The sequence below is a fragment of the Podarcis vaucheri genome (genome assembly GCF_965113315.1).
Source record: "Podarcis vaucheri genome assembly, chromosome: 6".
NCBI classification, from domain to species: Eukaryota; Metazoa; Chordata; class Lepidosauria; order Squamata; family Lacertidae; genus Podarcis; species Podarcis vaucheri.
In genome coordinates, this window is record NC_138764.1 from 9,296,509 (window position 1) to 9,315,646 (window position 19,138).

Sequence of the window (19,138 nt, forward strand, 5' to 3'; positions counted from 1 at the left end):
CCCTAAATCTCCGAATCGTTTCTGTTCCCAGACCTTCCAAAGCCTTAATCTTTACCACTGTCCTTTGCTTCCCAGGCAGAATCAAAGCGCTCTTCTCACCTCCCTCTGCTCAAGTTGATATCTTAGCTTCCTCTTTCTCTTACATTTGAGAAAGAAAGGGGGAAACAGGGAGATTTTGTTGTGCCATTTTTGACATTCTAAGACCGGGGCTGTGATGGTGTTTTACCAGCCTTTGAGAAGAGAATGAGGGGTAATAGGCAGGGTCTCAATGCTCTCCCACCCTAAAGTATTCTGACAGCAATTCTGTTGCTACAGAATGTCCCCTTATGCCTTTTGCCTTTAGGTTGACAACTTGAGGAGCCAAATATTGCTTCCCAGGAGGACAAACTTGGCCCAAGGCCTTTCAGTTGTTAACTGACCCTAAAATAACAACACTGAGGGGCTCTTCTCTCACCTCTACAGGAAAATGTTGTTATCATGCTCTTTATCTGAAAGATGCAGCAATAGCCCCTTCATGATCTGCTAGTGACCAACAATGGGGAACAAGGGAACATTTATTTAGGTCTGTATCCATTTGGGGTGTGTGTGTGTGTGGAGTTCTGGCACTATAGAACTATAGATGTCAGGGGTGCCAACTTTAATAAAATATTGTGGGGGCCCAGGTAAGGCCCACGCCACATAATAAATCACATGATGCAGTGCACACACAACATTTGAATGGGAATGCCCATCAACTATTTGGGGGCCGGCCCCCTCAAATGTTTTATTGTGGGAACCAAAGTCCCCATGGCCCCTAGGAGTTGGCTCCTACAACAGCTGTTATTTTTAAGATGCAAGGCCTGCTTCCATACAATCTGTTCACCGAGCGCCTGTTCTGATTTGTGTGCAGGAAAGTTTTATGGTGTTGTTTCAAACAAGAGCTATCCCACACTTTCCAAAGTATTTCCCCATCACAAAAAATCCAATGGGGGGGCAGGGCAGGTGTTTGCTCCAAGTGGGCAACCTGAATTTGCTGGTATGCACTGTGGTCTAAACCACAGAGCCTAGGGCTTGCCAATCAGAAGGTTGGCAGTTCAAATCCCCGTGACGGGGTGAGCTCCCATTCCTCGGTCCCGCTCCTGCCAACCTAGCAGTTCGAAAGCACGCCAGTGCAAGTAGATAAATAGATACCACTCCGGCGGGAAGGTAAATGGTGTTTCCGTGCGCTGCTTTGGTTCGCCAGAAGTGGCTCAGTCATGCTGGCCACATGACCCGGAAGCTGTACACCGGCTCCCTCGGCCAATAAAGCGAGATGACCGCCGCAACCACAGAGTCGGCCACGACTGGACCTAATGGTCAGGGGTCCCTTTACCTTTAACTGAATCCTGCCCCGAAATATGACTGCTCAGGAAGCAGCTCAAGTCTCTCTAGTCCCCAACCTGTTGCCCCTGAAGACCTTCCTTGGGTACCCAAGCATTTGAACACCAGGCAATAGGGGTCCCTGGAGCCCTAAAGAACTTCTGCCTCCTAACCCCCCTTAGTGCACCCCAACTTAGATTTCTATTGCTTCTAACTTATTTCCCCATCCCTGGAATCTCCTTAGTTTGCTCTTTCTTTCCCCCTAGCAACCTGGATTCATCCTTCCTGTGATGGGTTCATCTGGGATAAAGAACACCCTTAGGAGTTATTTCTGTAAATACTACTATTATGCAAAATAAAAAAAATCTGTATCTGAAGAAGTGTGCATGCACACGAAAGCTTATACCAAGAACTAACTTAGTTGGTCTTTAAGGTGCTACAGGAAGGAATTTTTTTTATTTTGACTATGGCAGACCAACACGGCTACCCATCTGTAACTACTATTATGCAGTTACAGATACCAAGAACTAACTTAGTTGGTCTTTAAGGTGCTACAGGAAGGAATTTTTTTTATTTTGACTATGGCAGACCAACACGGCTACCCATCTGTAACTACTATTATGCAGTTACAGATACCAAGAACTAACTTAGTTGGTCTTTAAGGTGCTACTGGAAGGAATTTTTTTACTATTATGCAGTAAGTGTAGGTGGATTTTAAAGACCCCCCCCATCCCCATGAAAGTGTGAAAACTTTGCAAAGAACCTTAGGCATGTCTCCTGCTGTGCAGAACACATTAGGAATTCACCATATAGTTAACATACATTACAATGGTACACACATCTACTTTAAAGTAAGTTTATTTGTGTTTAATGAGGCTTACTCCCAGGTAAGTGGGCACAGGATGGCAGCCTAGGCTTTGTTTGAGAGTTGGCATTGAAGGAAAGAGGTTTCTTGTGCCTTTAACAGCTGCATGGGAGGCAGAAATCCAAGAATTTGTGTTAAGCCTTCTATAGTATGGAAATATAATTATGAGGATAGCTTCACCTTGATAGCACTCTCTCTAGTTTTGTGTTGCGCAATGCCCTTGACAGCATCCATGTTGTGTTGTGACATGCTTTCCATGACAATTGTACCGTGACTGGCACCCATACACTCTCTCCAAATTGAAAGCATGGCCATTGGTGCTGAAGGGTTGCAAACCCCCATTTAGAGGTGCCATGATCCATATTCTGAAGTGTATAAAAGGTAAAGGGACTCCTGACCATTAGGTCCAGTTATGACCAACTCTGGGGTTGCAGCGCTCATCTCGCTTTATTGGCCGAGGGAGCCGGCGTACAGCTTCCGGGTCATGTGGCCAGCATGACTAAGCCGCTTCTGGCGAACCAGAGCAGCGCACAGAAACGCTGTTTACCTTCCCACTGGAGCGGTACCTATTTATCTACTTGCACTTTGACGTGCTTTCGAACTGCTAGGTTGGCAGGAGCAGGGACCGAGCAACGGGAGCTCACCCCATTGCGGGGATTTGAACCGCCGACCTTCTGATCGGCAAGTCCTAGGCTCTGTGGTTTAGCCACAGTGCCACCCGCGTCCCTTCTGAAGTGTATATTTTCCCCCCAATCCTGAGCCACTGTTTTGAATCTGACTTCTCTTGTCTTGGTGGACTTAAGAGGCTGCAGCAAGAAGAAAGAGAGAGGGTGGCGATGGGGCTGAGGCTGAACCTTGCCCACTGTGTGGCTTGGGTCAGAGAGACCCATGCCCAAATCACTGGCTGACCTGACCATAGTCCTGCTACTCCCCCTTCCCCTCACTGAGCCTACCTCACAGGGCAGTTGTGTCTGCATGGGGGGGGAGATATGAACCATTGCGTGAAGTCCTGGGTTCTTTGGAGGGAGGCTGGTATACAAGCACAATAATCTCAGATAAACAAAGTCTGAATAAACAGCTTCTAAAGTAATCTTGGGTATTCCACATTTGCATAAGCTAGCATATAATGTACCCATTTCTGCCACCAGGCCTCTCCCGGCTTCGTATGGTTCCTCTCTCCCCACAGGATTCTGAGTTTTTAGAAGCGCAGGCAACCATAGCCTTGAAAATACCCTTCAAAAATTAAAGGATTGAATTAATGTAGGAAATACTGATTCGGGAAAGAGGCTACGTTTTCCCACTAGTGAAAGTTCTCTTCCTCTGCCATAAAAGGGGCTTATGATTCTCCCCAATTAAAGAGCTGTTGGTGTCCCCTCCCCCGCCCCATGCCACCTGCAAAGTTCCTATTTTTCAGCCTTCACGGGAGAAAGGCATCCTGTTTTTGTGTCCCTTTTCGCCTTCTAGAGGAGACTCTATTTCCTAGTCATTGTGGGCTTTTTTACTTTGAAATTTCTCTGGCAAAGGAGATACTTGGCAACTTTGTTAAGACTGTTCCATCAGTCTCCTGGATCCATTAAACCTTACACTCCAACTGCACACAACCACCGACCCAAGATTACAACAATCATAGAATTATAGAGAGCTTATTTATGTATCCTACAACAGCGGCAAGAGTCTTGATAGCACAAGGGTGGATGAATGAGGAAATCCCAATGAAAGAAGAGTGGCAAGAAAAATTGATGAGCTACACAGAGCTGGCTAAATTGACATACAAACTGCGGGACAAGGACAACTGCGACTTTAAGGAAGAATGGGAGTTTTTTTACAATTTATCTAAAAAGACAACAAAATGAATTGGACTCCTTGGCAGGTTTTGAATAAACATACACAAATTTATTAGTTGATAACATGGTAGATAGATAATGTAAGGATATGTATAATTTTATAACATGCAGAGAATAATATGTGCTGAGAAATCAGAGAGAGGAGCTGAGGGAAGTCTCGGGGGGGAGGGTTTGAAGGGGGGGAAAGGGGGGAAAATAATGAATATGATATGTTTTGATAATTTGTTATGTTGAAATTGTTAATAAAAACTTTTTTAAAAAAACAACAACCCTGTAGGGTAGACCCCATACTGCAAATTAAGGAATTGTAGAATTGTAGAGTTAGAAGGGATCTCAAGGGCCTCCTAGTCAGTGGCGTAGCGTGGGTTGTCAGCACCCGGGGCAAGGCAAGTAATTTGCGCCCCCTAACCCGTGGATTTGCACCCCCTAACCCGTGGATTTGCGCCCCCTAACCCTAACCCCCAGATGTTGCGCCCGGTGCGGCCGGCCCCCCCTACACCCCCCACGCTACGCCACTGCTCCTAGGCCAGCCCCCTGCAACGGTCATATTTGCAATCCTGGGATCTTGGAAAATGTTTTTATATTGCAAACAAGTAGCATGCCTAACACCAGCTGATAAACTCATGGCAGAGTTAAGATTTGAACCAGCAAGTTTCAGATCACACGCCTTAGCCATTTGGCTACTGTGCTACACCAAAATCAAGGAGACCCACATGAGGTTTAGTGGTGTCAAAACTTTTTACAAAGAGGGCCAGATTTGATGAAGGGAAGGGCCGTGAGGGCCGAACAAAGTTGTTAACCTTTTTTTACGGATTAAAATTGTTGAGGTTTTTTTTTAAGATTTTACCCCAGGAAAGAAACTGCCACAGGGGCTAGATTAAACCAACCGACGGGCAGGATTAGGCCCCCGGAACTGACTTGCCTGATATTACACACAACAAGTGGTGGTGAGTCATATTTAATGTAGTGCTTTTGTGGACCCCTGCGGTTTTAGAACATGTGCGACCAGAAAGTATATGCACAAAGGTATTGGAAAGGGCAGCATCTGAATGTGCGCACTGAAGGATGAGAAGCATGGATTTGTGTTAGATGCCGTGGGCATGTCCAGACGACTTTAACCCATTTTAAGCCCCGTTTATGTCTCTGGGAGAGTTAGGCACGTGCTCAAACTTCTCCCAGTGGGAGTTCACAGTACTTTGGGCTACATTTCGCTGCTCTCTCTCTCTCGGGTGCTTGAATTTCCTGATTGTAGGCTGCCCCTTGCAAACAAGAGCAAGGCTGCATCTGGAACACCCTCCTAAAAAAAAATTTAAAAAAAATAGAGCCCCGACCAGCGAATGATGCCCTTCTTTCTCCCTGGAGAGCTAGAGGTTTTTAGCAGTTTCTCGCCGCCTGGCCCTCGCTTTCCTCCTGCCTGCAAAGATCCGTCTGGCTGATGCTTCGCGTTTGCTCTCTTCTCTGCTCTCGACGGCGGGCTCCTTTCCCAAGCCAAATCTGTTTCGATATTTCAGGAGCAGCAGCAGGAGGGGCCAGGAGAGCCAGTGGCATAGCGTGGGGGGTGCAGGGGGGGCCGGCGGCACCAGGCGCAACATCTGGGGGTTAGGGTTAGGGGGCGCAAATCCACGGGTTAGGGGGCGCAAATCCACGGGTTAGGGGGCGCAAATTACTTGCCTTGCCCCGGGTGCTGACAACCCACGCTACGCCACTGGGGAGAGAAGCCCCCCCGCACCCCAAATTCCTCCCACTCTCTGATCCCTCTGCGGTCGAGCCAGGCGAGCCTTAACCCTTCCGTCGCCGGCCCTATCCCAGCCGGAGCAAAACAAGGCGGCGGCGGCGGCAGCAGCAGCGAGAAGTTCTTCGCCGCCGCCGCGCCCGGCAAGAAGGGGCAGCCGAGCCGCAGCTCGAGAGAGAGATCCACGGCCAACCCCCCCCCCCGTCGGGTGCGAGGCTCCCGGGCCAATCAGGGCCGCGCAGGGAGCCCGAGCGAGGACCCCATTGGCTGCGAGAGCCGCATCCCTCCGAGCGAGGCGGGCGGCGGCGGAGGGAGGCCGGCTGCCTTGTGCTCCGGGAGGCACTTTCCGCGAGGGAGCCGGCAGGTGAGGCGCTCCGAGGGGCCGGCAGCTTCGGCGGCGTCCAGGAAGAGCCGCGGCCGCGCTTGGAGCCCCAGCATGGGCGGGGGGGCGGCGGCGCGCCGCGGGGCCGGGGCTTGCCGCTTGCCGGGCGCCTTCTCCTCCTCCCCGAGTCGGGGGCCCCTTCTTCCTCCCCCGCGGAGCCCGAAGGGAAGCAGCAGGTAGGGAGCCCAGGAAGGCAGGAAGGCAGGCGCCACTCCGCCCCAGCTCCGCCGTCCCCGCCCGCCCGCCTCTCCGCCTCTCCCGCTCTCCGCCGGAGGCAACCCCGACGTTCCGCGGGAGCCGCGCCGCCCGGGATGCGGACGGGCAGCGCCCGCGCGGCGGCCCGGCGGAGCCTGCGCCGGCCAGGACCTCGCGGGGCAGCTGCCCACGGCCGCCGTCGATGCCTCCGCCCGTCGCGCCGAACTTCTCCCGGAAGGCCGTGAGGAGGAGGGCCAGGCGGCGGCGCCGGGATCCCGCGGTCGGCGGCCTCTCTGGATTGCGCCGTGGAGTTGCGCCTCTCCGCCGCCTCCCGCGCCGTCCCTCCAGCGCTGCGGGGTAAGTCTCCAAAGTTCCCGCGAACTCTCCTTCGCCGGGGCTGGGCGGGCTGGGTCCGGCGGGGGGGGGGGCAAAGAGGGCACGGGGGCGGGGGGCACCGAGGAAGCGACCTGGGCACCGTCGGGGCAGGCAGCGTGGGGTGCCTAGGGATGGCGCACCTGTCTGTCTTGGAGTCCCGGGGATGGTGCCCCCAGCAAGGGGGGGGCAGCTGGCAGGGGTCTTGCGCAGCAGCACCTGCGTGGTCCGAGTGCTCCCGGGAGAGGCTGGGGATCCGGCCGTGGTAGGGATCGGGCCGCAGTTGGCTGCGGAGGATGGGGGACATGCCGGCGGATCGAGTCCACGGTTAATTGCCGCACCCGGTTAGCTGGCACCCATCTCCAGCCAGGTCTGTGTCTGCAGGGCATGTTTTCCATTGGGGGGGTGGGGGTGGCAGGGAATCTGTGTGTTGTGTGGGGGGGTATCCACCCCAGCCCTATTCTAAGATCGATTCCTATTTGCCATAGGGAAGAAAGGAGGGTGCAAACACTTAGTTTCGCTCGGAGCTCAGAGCCAGATGTGAAGGCTCAGTCGTGGCACCTGTAAGCATGAGCAGCAGTGTTTCCCAACCTTTTTTGGGCAAAGGCACACTTGTTTCATGAAAAAAATCTCGAGGCACACCACCATGCCAGATGGGGAAAGGTCACTTTTTACTTATGTAAAAAAAAATAAAAAAATAGTAACAGCATAGAAGGTAATGGTTAGGCTAGCATCCCTCTTCCAAATATGCTAGGTTTTTATTTGCAGGGACTGTTCTACATGGGAAAGCATTCAGCACTGTTATTCTCCCATCTGCCATCTGAATTGGTACTATTCTGGGTCAACTTACTCTGCTGCATGTGTAGATGAAAATGGCGCCAAGTGTGGGGGAGGGGGCAGGACAGGTTTCAGATACAGGATATTAAGCATACACGTACTTCAGATTGAACTGGTTGCTGGCTTTGCAAGTTTTCATTTCCCAAATGACTGCCTTGGCAAGCGCAATACCTACCAGGCTCAACGCTGGTCTCGCGCTGCCGCTTCCCGCGCTCTCAAGGACCCGGGAGGAGGAAGGCGTGAAGGGAATCCTGAAGGCGCGAAAACCTCGCGCATGCGCAGGCCTTCCACCTGCGACAGCCCAGTAGGCCAGCCGAAGCGAGCGGCGATGGGATGTGGGAGGGAGCTCGCTCGCCGCCCCGCGTGTGCCTATGTGGGGCACGTTACAGCCCCGTGACGTCAGCGCCACGCAGGCAGCCAGGCAGGCAGACGGCGAGAGCCCCGCACTGGGCGGCCTCTCCTCACCGCCGCCGCACCGCCTCTTGCCGCCCGACTCACCCGCCTCCCTCCCACGGCACACCAGGCAACGTCTCGCGGCACACTAGTGTGCCGCGGAACACTGGTTGGGAAACACTGCATTACCAGGCCAGGTAGCTGCAGCCTCCATCTCCCCCCCCCCTGATGGGTCAGGACCTGTCAGGACCTGAGGGTGGGGCATGCTTCCAGGTGAATCTTGAGCCCTAGCATCTTCGGTTGTGGTGAGGGTTTTGGCCATTTTTATAGCTCCCAAACAAATTGTAATGGAAGTTTGGCCAAATGAAATTAACTTTTTTCCCCCTCCCAGAAGGGGCAGTGGCAGAAAGGTTGGTTGTTAGCCCTTGAACATGTGGCAACATGCAATTCATGAGTTCTACATTCTAAGTTTCAGGGCTGCTAATTCCATCTCCTTCCCCAGTATTAAGATACCATGTAAATCAGCCCTTTCCAATTCAGTTCAGAAGACAGAATCTTCATTTCCCATCAGCTCACCCACCCTGCAGTGCTCTTTGCTGACGAAATAGGATCCACCGAAATATCTGCTTTCAGATAGAATAAGAAATCTCCCCTTCTTGTCTGCTAAGGAAGTAAAACCACTTGGATTCTACAGATTTAACCATCTTTTGTATCCCTCCTTCACCATGCCAAAAGATCAGACGCCCTGTTCTGAGGAAATCCTGGGTCTAATCTCAGTAGATACCCCTCTGTCCTGAGAACAGCCACCTCCTGAAAGCCACAGTTGTGGAGACCATCGATAACAATTCATTCTGCAGGCTAGCAGTGAGCACAGTTGATAAGCAAGTTGGATGAAATGTATATATTTTATTGCCCATACTAAATTTACACCCAACATTGCACATTAGCCCTCTCTGGTTGTCGGCAGAGAATAAGAGAGCAATAAAGTCGCCACGCTTGATGTTAAAATTCTGAACATGGGAGGGTTTTTTCTTGTTTTAAATCAGTTGTTTTGTGTCTGTTTAAAAAGAAGCTCAAGTTGTTGGCATGGTAATGTGAATACAAGCTTTGTGGGTTACAGGGAAATATCCGTTTTAAAGTGGATATTCATATGGTGTTTGGCAGGGCTTGCCGCTGGACTCCATGTAAGTTCCTTTCTTAATTGGTTTGCTCAGTACCAGATCAGCAGCTCTTATTTCATGTAATTTAAGGATCATTTCACACATTATGTAGACTAGGCATACCTGGGCTTGTCACCAAGTGTAGACTTAATAAGAAGACGAGGCTAATAACTGTTCCCTGATGAGTACCCCTGGATGATATAAATACTTGACAGCACACTAAGAACATCTTAGGTGTATATCTAAAAATGTGTGAAGTGGTCACATTTTGTTAAACCCAGAGCCCTGGTGTTCGCTTAATAGGGAGGTGGCTTGCATCCTTCTACTTTCGGAGGGGATAAATGTAAAATGAGAGTAAAGTACATATAATGACATGGGTTTAGTCAGCTCCAGTGGGCATTTTCAATTAATTCATTAGGCTATTGTTAAGCATAAGTGCTTGCAGTGGTGTGGAGTGGTTGTTTTGCCTCCCTTCAGACCAGGCATTCTGTTAAGTATGAGCTTAATGGAAGGAGGGGAGGTGGGTGGCTGTAAAGCTCTCCTGTGTTGTTGCCGGTGGAGGGAGGGCAAAGAGTTCAAATACCCTGGTAGCCAGGATCTCCCAAAGCAAGGGCTCTGACGCCCCGTAGCTGAGAAGTGGGAGGAGAGAAGATGGCAGATGATGTCAGGGAGAAATTTTGGCTGCCTGCTTCTTTCCCTAGCCGAAAGTATCTGAGAGTGGCAGACAGTGCAGTAAGTCTTGTTCCTGTTTTGTCGTCCCCCCCCCCACCAGAGCTTTTGAACATGCATGAGCTATAAGGCAGATATTCAACAGGTGATGTTTTTCAGCATGGAGATGCAGGTGGAGGTGTTGAACTTCAGTCTATTGTGTAACTAGAGTTAAAGGCAAAGAGTGGGGTGGGGAAAACAATATGCAATGGAAACCAGATATTAAACCAGTTCTGCCTGTTATCAGGTTAGGGGTGTTTAATGCTAGGGTTCATATAGGCACAAACTTTCAGCAAGGATTTTGGTTTACCTTTTTGGTGAAATAAATGGTATCCCTTGTTTATAGGTATTGCAGGTGTTGGCGAATCCCTCTAAATAACTGAAGTATTCATATTGCAAAAAATAGTCAGGACATGAGAGAAATGGGTACACATCTGGGTCTGCCAAGACCAAATCAGTTGGCTAATTCTTCCCTGTTCCTTAATAGCGGGGGGGGGGGGGATGTTGGTTTGTGGTTTTTTTCTTTTTATTCTAGTTTATATTATGCATTTTGTGTATTTATCTTGTACGTATTTTTATGCTGTAAACCTTCCAGAGATCTACGGGTGAAGGACAGTATACAAATTTAATAAATAAAATAAAATAAAAAATAACTGGCCACTTTGCAGTTGAGGATGGATGACCTACGGCTTGCAACAGTGCAGCATATGTGATTATTCATCACACACACTTTGTGTGTGCGGTAGAGTAAAGCTGACCACTCTCTCATGGTTTTCTCTGCTTCCATGATGGCTTTGGAGACGGTGTAACATTTACAGACAGTAATAAAGCCTCCCAGTTTGACAGAGAATTCCTTATACGTTGTTGAATCTGGTCTTGTGCCCCAAAAGCATTGATTTATCTGAGGGTAGGTGCCCTCTTTCCCCAAACTGCACAGGCCTGAGGTCTTTGTAATGTTGTGTGATGCACCCCTTCTTTTTTAATTACCCATCCTCAAACACAGATATTCCCCCTCTGGCTCTTTCTCTTGTACAGTTTCTGACTGCTGTTCCTCACTTGATCACCTGCTGGCTGATCCAGCACCTGGGACAAATGTCTCATCTGCCAAATAGATGGACTGGGGCCTGATGTTACCATCAGTTGGACTTGTTTGGTTCCAAGAGTGCATTTGACCTCGGTGCAACAAAGAAAGCTAATTTTTGACCTTGGTGCAACAAGGAAAGCTAATTCTCAGGATAGTTGCAAGAGCATGCAAACTGCACAGATCTCTTATCACAGCGTTAGAATAATAATAATAACAATAATAATAAATTTTATTTCTATCCCGCCCTCCCCAGCCGAAGCTGGGCTCAGGGCGGCTAACAACAATCAAAATAGTCCAACATTCTAAAACATTCATTATAAAATTAATTAAATCAAATTAATGGCAACCAAATTAAAATCAAATTAATGGCAACCATCAAGCAAAATTTTGTGCAGATTGCCAGAGGAGGGGGTCAGGCTGCGCCCTGACAAAAGGCCTGGTGGAACAGCTCTGTCTTGCAGGCCCTGCGGAAAGATGTCGGGTCCTGCAGGGGAAGCAAGAGGAGGAGGACCCCCATGCCTTGATAACCTTGTAGAACGGAGAGCCCTGGGTGGAAAGGCTCCTCTCATCCTTGCATGACATTCAGCACCTGCCAAAATTCTTATTTCCCATAGTTATTCATTCCCATACAAATTCTCGTTCTCCAGTTAAACCGCCTGGTGCATCTCTGATTGGTTCACTGCTCCTTTACAATGGCAGCCTCTGTTGGGGCGTTGGCTATTCTGACACAGTCTTGCATTGGGCCTGATTGGATGATTCAGGCACTCCAGATGTGGAAATGCAACAGATGCCTGTAAAGAAAGGCTGCTTGCTGTATCTCCAATAAGGAGAGATGCATATATTTAATGGGGGCTCTTGCAAAAACAGCGGTGCACTGAAGGATGGGGCTTCTTACACACTCCAAAAATATTTTCCCCAAGACATAAGCGTATAGCATGCATTCAGTTTGAATTCAGAAACGAATAGTTTTCAGCTATCTGTAATCTACAAAAAAGTGCACCAATTGTTCCCTGGCAGTTTATGGCTTAGGTCTGCTGAATTACTACATCAAAGTGTGCTTACAGAGAAGCTCCAGAGAAGCGGACACGGAGCAATGGATCCAAACTACAAGAAAGAAGATTCCACCTAAACATTAGGAAGAACTTCCTGGCAGTAAGAGCTGTTCGACAGTGGAATTTGCTGCCAAGGAGTGTGGTGGAGTCTCCTACTTTGGAGGTCTTTAAGCAGAGGCTTGACAACCATATGTCAGGAGTGCTCTGATGGTGTTTCCTGCTTGGCAGGGGGTTGGACTCGATGGCCCTTGTGGTCTCTGCCAACTCTATGATTCTATGATTCTACTCTTCTCTAGGTACAGGGACCAGATGGATGCCATTTTTGGATTTCAAGAGGTGGGGAGCCACATTCAGCAAGATCCAAAGGCTTTGTTTTGGATACATTCAAAGATTAACTGTTTAGTCAGTATATTTCTTGTTGTTGTTGTTTAGTCGTTTAGTCGTGTCCGACTCTTCGTGACCCCATGGACCAGAGCACGCCAGGCACTCCTGTCTTCCACTGCCTCCCGCAGTTTGGACAGACTCATGTTTGTAGCTTCGAGAACACTGTCCAGTATATAGGACCGTTTGATTCATTATAGCAATTGTGACTTAACAGGTAGATGAGAGATATAGGTGATTGTGGTCTGAAGCATCAGGGTGGGGTGGAGTCTGCCCACACCTTCAGTGGTACCTCTGGCAATATGTAGCGTGTGCACATGTCTCTTTTTGTAAGCATCAGTCTCTTGTCAGTCTTAAATAGTCTGGGCTTCTCAGCTGTGAAAGGTGCAATCTGGATAATAATAGTACAAGGGTGTCTAAAAGTCATAATCAGGTTGACAATGACAGCCCAAAATGTCAATAATAATAATATGCTGCTGCTAGATTGTTACACACACACACACACACACACACACATTGTATTACAGATTTGGAGCTCAAGCCACGTGGAAATTCTACTGCACAGTTCTCCTCGAACAGAATGGGAGCAATGCAAGGTAATTCTCACTCGGGACAATGGAGCTTGTGCAGGAGAACTCCCTCGTGGATTGTGCTTCTATCGCATGAACACCGGAAAAATGGACAGTGTTAAAGAGGAGCTTAAATGTGCAGATCATTAAAATACTGCCCTACAGACCTGGCTGTTCGTATTGCACTCCCTTCCACCTCCCAGTCAAATTACGCATCAAGAGAACTCGGGTTCTGCAATTAATAGAAATGATATTAATCAGTCAGGTGTACAGTAAGTGCAACTGCCAATTTTACATGGGATCATTTTATTTATGCTTTGTTTTGAATCCCATATCTTTGACATCTTCCAGTAAAGAGCACAAAGGGGTAGAAATCTATGTAGAATCTGGATAGTCAAGTGTTCTACAGTTGGAATGTAATTATGATCTTAAGTAGCCCCTTGACCTTGAACCCTGGAGTTTTTTAAGGCCCTCCTATGGGTGTGGACCTTGGGCCTGTGGGCCATGGGTGATTCTCCAGGCCAACCCCCCTCCATGCCCACCACCCACCCCACCCCTCCATGATCCTCACCAATTTGGTTCTGCCACCCTCCCCAAGTGCTTTTGCTTGGCTAAATTTGAGTCTTTGAACTGTGACGACGATGTGCCTCGTTTGCCAGGATGGAGTTACCTGTTCATAGGGGCTCGTGGCAACATAGGAAGCTGCCTTGCACAATCAGTTTTTTTAGCTCAGTATTGTCTATTGTGTCTGGCCCAGTATACGTGAAGGAGCGTCTCCACCCCCATCATTCTGCCTGGACACTGAGATCCAGTGCTGAGGGCCTTCTGGCGGTTCCCTCACTGCAAGAAGCGAAGTTACAGGGAACCAGGCAGAGGGCCTTCTCGGTAGTGGCGCTCGCCCTGTGGAACACCCTCCCATCAGATGTCCAAGAAAACAAACAACTATCGGACTTTTAGAAGACACCTGAAGGCAGACCTGTTTAGGGAAGCTTTTAATACTGGATGAATCAGTGTATTTTAATTTTCTGCTGGAAGCCACCCAGAGTGGCTGGGGGTTCAGGCAGGAGTCCCTCTAGGCAGATGCTCCGCCACTAAGCTAAGACCCTTCCTCAAAAGGGCCTCTGCAGAAACACCTGGTTTTCGTACAGCTGGAATGCAACCTGCTCTACAAAGATAAGAGTTACATTTCTTGCTGTGTCCACAGTTTGGCCTGACCCAACACTGGTCTGTGCCCCTCCAGGACGTTATCCAGGAGGGAATGTCACCCTCAGGCTAAAAAAAAAGGTTTTCTGGCCTCGTCGTAAACTTAAAAAAATAAATGCAAGTGTGAGGATAAGTAATTGGATTTTCTGCTAATCAACATTCAATCTCTGGAGAATTCATATTGTGGGTCATTCACTAGATAGTGAACAAAGCGTGTGAGATAATGCAGGTGGCAAACAACTCTGTTTATTGCATTAGTTTATTCAGCTGGGACAGGAGAAATCATATAAAAGTTTAGCTTTGAGGCAGACAAAACAGAGTCCCTACAAACTGTAGTTGTTCTGTAATATAGGATACCAACAATGGGAACATGTGCTCCCTCCCTCCCCCTCTGGAGTAAATCCCCTCTTTTCTCCACCTGTTCGCACTGCCTGTTTTTTCTCATCCTATGTGCACCACGGCCATGCTTTTAAACTGCCCCATGTCTCTGGTGCTCATCTTTGGAAAACCACACTTGGCCCCAATTTTCTCCCTTTTAGGGAATGCCTTCTTAACATTTTGTTAGGGCAAGTTGCTAGCGTTGTGTTGTCTCCAGGGTTCTGCTGTGGGGTCTCTATATCTGCAAGTGGGCTGGGGGTCACTGAGTCGACTAGGAAAAGTGGTCTCCTCAGGAATCACATAGGGTCTCAAGAGAGAAAGGGGAACAAAAGTGATCTCCTTTGCTTTCTGCAAAAGGAACCCCTTCCCAGATGAGAAGGATGTGGCGGGAAACTCTGGTTCAAATGTTTACTTGCACCATCTCTCTTGCAGGGTTGTTGCATAGATAAAATAGCAGGCGGGGAAACCACTTGTTTATTTATTCATTCCGTTTATACCCTCCCTTTTCTCCGATGAGCTCAAGGCAGTGCACATGGTTCTCCTTGCGCCACTTTATGCTCACAACGACCCTGTGAGGTTGGGTAGCTGGAGGGACCATGACCACTCCAAGATCATCCAGTGAGCTTCATGACTAAGTGGGGTTTTGAACCTGGATCAGCCACACTTGACTCTCCCACCTGAAGTCCTTAGAAGAAGGGAGCTTAGGAATACTTACCATGAATGCTTAGGGTGTTGATGTAACTGCATGTGCTCAGGTGCGGGATTTAATGCGTTGGCATTAGAAGTGCATGCTACTCTGTTGGCAGGGAAGAGGCCCAGCCCAGCAGCCTTAACATTATTCCCTAGCGCTCAGGCTGCTGGTATTTAAATGAACTGGCATTTTTCTTTCGGAAGAGGCAGCTCGGGAAAGGCTCCGTCGCCTTCAAAACAAGATGTTTACGGAGCATTGCCAGAGGGCAAAATAAATGAGTTTCCTGCGTCATCCAACTCCTTCCTATCCTCTCTCAGGAGGGACCAGTAATTCGCTGTGGAGCTTTCCATCCCCTTGGGGGAGGTGTCAGGAGGCCTGCTGCTCCCAGGCACGCAAACAAGAGCCACGGCAAGGCCTGGGGAGTTCAGGGTTCCCTGGGCTTTCTAGGATGAGACGCTGCTCCTCAGTTCATCCTTGGCATGATGAGTGCATGAGTATAACCTCTCTCTCTCTCTCTCTCTCCCCACACCACCACTTTCCCTCTCTTTCAGAAAGACAGCACTTACATCTCTGTGGCCCACTGTTTCCCTAAAGCAGTGTTTACATTACTGCTTACTCAGGCTGCAGCACACTCCCATCGTTGGCGTGTGAAGCTGCGTGATACCAGACATGATCCATCAGCATTCTGCAGCTTCTTGAGAAATACTGCTGTTTGATGTGCTCAACCACCTTCCATCAGTTAGAAAATGGAGGCCACAACTAAGGGCTGGTCCACACTTCTGCTTGTCTCTTGCTTAGAAAGTACAGGTCTGAACAAGTTTTCCACTTGACCCACTCCTTAGCGATAGATTGGAACAAACTTATTTTCTTTTTTTTAATTTACGCCTTTTTTGGATTATATTTTACATGCATTCATCATTTTGTCATCATCTTATTTGGACTTCCCAACCTATCCTTCACTGACATCCCCTTTCACCTTCCTTATTTTGCAACATCTTTACCATCCTTCTTCATCCCTTCCTTCTTCATCCCTTCCCATCACTTACCTCGTCTTGTCTAATGCTGGTCATAGGCTCATCCTACTTGCCCTCATCACCTTCATGCTGTCTTCCTTTAAATATTCTTCAAGGCATTCCCACTTGCTTCTAGATTGGAACAAACTTCAATCCGGGGGAAACTTGGATGGCCATTTGCTCTGATTGAGTGCTAAGGAGCGGTTTTCCATGGGGGGAAGCAGAGGCACAAGAGGAAGCATGGAAAGCCATTAGTTGAGTGGTGTACATTGTAGGCAGCCATTGCGCATTGGCAGAGGGCAGCTTCAGTGAACTGAATTTTATTCAGGGAAACAAGAGTTAATGGGCATCAGGGAAAGACATCTCTGCCCCCTCCTTCTTTTCTGTTGAGCAACATAAGATTGCAGTGGTGTAGGGAAAAAGCTTCCCAGCTTTTCAAGCTACACATGTGTACCACATCTTAAGTCTCAAGAGCAGGGGCAGAACTTCTCTGTCATGTGCAGCCCAGTGTTATACATGTTTCCTCCAAAGTAAGCAACACTTAATGTGGTTTGCACATTAAGGTCAGCAGGGGTGGACTTTGGCAATCTCTCTTAATATGTGTGAGGCCAAAAATTGGCACCCCCAAATGCATATTTCAATTTTTCACCCCCTTAGCTCAGCGTCCTGTGGGGGGGGACCTCACGCACCACCCCCCTAGATCCAGCGCTGATGGTCAGCCTCACTGGGGCTGGGCAAACGTACTGACTTCCAGAAAGAAGACTGGAGCTGCTTTGCTGCTTCCCAGTTTAGCTCAGCAGTGTGTGTCATCCAGAGCTGGAAACTACAGATTGTGTTTAAGCAGGACAGAGTTCAGACGACACACAAAGCCAAGCCTTGGCTTAGCTAGAAGAATCTTCAGTCTCCTCCCTGACGAATATACGCGTTCACACTAAACCACAGTTTGACTTGGTGAATGCAGCCACTGAGCTCTGTGGAACTTATCCTCACAAAAGTGTTCATAGCCTCCCATCAATCCTGCAATGTCAGTTCCTGCAGTGCTGTTCCTGTTCTACAAGGAGGAACTGAGGCTCGAGAAAAGGTGGCCAGGTGTGTGCATAGAAGACATAATTTCAGCAGGTATAGCTTACACGGCAAAGTGCACTTTCTGGAATTCCCTTTTACACAAATATTAGGGTGCAGCAACAGCCTGTCCTCTTTTGGACCTTGCAACCCTACTTTGCTCCTGAAGTCTTTGGGGGAGCTTGCTGGGAAAGCTTTTTGGGTGACTTTCGGGGGTCCTCCAGGGCTTGAGGCAGAAGTCTTTTCCAGAGCTACCTGGAGATGCCCGGGATTGAACACCTTGCATTAAAATTCAACAATGGAACGAAGAGCATAGATTTGCATCATCTTGATGGTTATATTTATATAGTGCCCATCAATCTGCATGACACATTACAGAGCTTTGTAAGCAATAAAGAAATGGACGGGTCCCTGCCTCCGCAGAACCTGCAATCTAAAATGGACACTGAGGGAGGAAGGGAGGGGGTAGGAGAGGCAAGAAGATGAAAGGATAAATGTGAGCAAATGCAGTTACAGGGATTTAAGCTTAATTACAGTTGGAGAGGAAGATTAAGGAATTAAACCAAAGGCCTAGGGATAAAGATGGGGTTTGGAGGGGGGAGGGACACCTCATCATGTCCAGAGAATGAGTTCTTTGCAGAGGAGGCAACAGTGGGGAACAGGCAGAGTTCTGCTACAAAGGGACAACAGTTGGTTAGCCAAGGATATCAGAGTAGAGATGCGCAGAATTACAAAGGGAGGAAAGGACTAAGATGGGATGAAACTTGGTCTCCTGTTCCTTCTTCCAAGCAAAATATGGGGGGGGGCAGGTAAACCCACCCCACATAATTGATCACAAGATGTGGCACATGCACACCATTTGAGTGGCAATGCCCATCAACTTTGGGGGGGCACTCCACAAATATTTTATTGGGGGGACTGAAGGCACCTTGACCTCATGGACTTGGCTGCTATTCTGCCAAGGTAACCAGGGTGACGTGGACGAGCTGAAACCGTTTGACCGTTGCAGCAGCCGTGTCAGGCAGGTTAGGCTGAGAGAAAGGGGCTTGCCCAAGTCCATGCAGTGAGCTTTGTGGCAGCGTCAGGATTTGAACTCAGGCCCTTCCTGTTCCAGCTCTCTATCCATTACACTGCTGTAGCTTTTTCAGTTAATTCCAGTTGCAGAATTTTAGGGATTTACGTTCCATTTTAACAAATAGAATAACCAAACTTTCCAAACCCATTGGATTCTGGAGTTTTTGCTTCTTCTTCTGCTGTAGCCAATGTGTAGCCCTTGTCTTGCCTTTAATAATACCTAAGTGCTGCTCTGATGAATATATTCTGCCACATTACAGGGCAAACTGCCTTGCTCAAAGCCGTGAGCTGTGCACTGTAATCCCAGCAAGTCTTGCAAGCTTAGCTGGGTCTCAGGAACAATCCTTGGAAAAGCTGGAGGAAGGCGCATGATGCCATGCCTTTTGTTGACCAGCAGGGGCCAGCCTTCCCTCTCAGTCTGTGCGCTCTTGCTGTGTCTAAGCATGTTTTTCTGTTAGGAGTTTGCTCAGAAATGGTTTCTTCTGGAAGAAGCAGAAACCTGAAGTGGGTGGGTTGCTGAAGCCAGTCTTTAGCCTTAGGCAAACAGCAGACTTCTTCCAGTCCTTTACTGTCTCCCATTCTATGCATCCTTTCTCAAAATGAGGCTTCTTAAAATTGGACATGGCAATTTTACAAGAGTCCTAGGACACAAGAACTTGAGACAGTGATATCATCCCCATAACCATTCATAGCATTTGTGTAGCTCTTTAAAATATACAAAGTGCTTCATATACCTTGCACTACTTACATAACCTACTTGCAATGGAGGTGGGTTTTCTCAATCCCAAATGGCTTTGGGGCAAAC

The 19,138-nt window shown here is 48.6% G+C and overlaps 1 protein-coding gene across 2 annotated transcripts in view; it reads left to right on the forward strand.

Annotated features, from left to right (window-relative positions):
• Window positions 1–6,525: 6,525 nt before the first annotated feature.
• The window catches only part of BRINP2 (BMP/retinoic acid inducible neural specific 2), a 95,024-nt gene continuing 82,411 nt past the window's right edge, over window positions 6,526–19,138 (forward strand). The window contains exon 1 of one of the 2 annotated variants that reach the window (XM_082229063.1): window positions 6,526–6,713. The gene's annotated coding sequence lies outside the window, so the exon portion shown is untranslated. Of the gene's footprint in view, window positions 6,714–9,831; window positions 9,851–19,138 lie in introns of those variants that run through there. The other variant, XM_082229064.1, reaches the window with a different exon arrangement.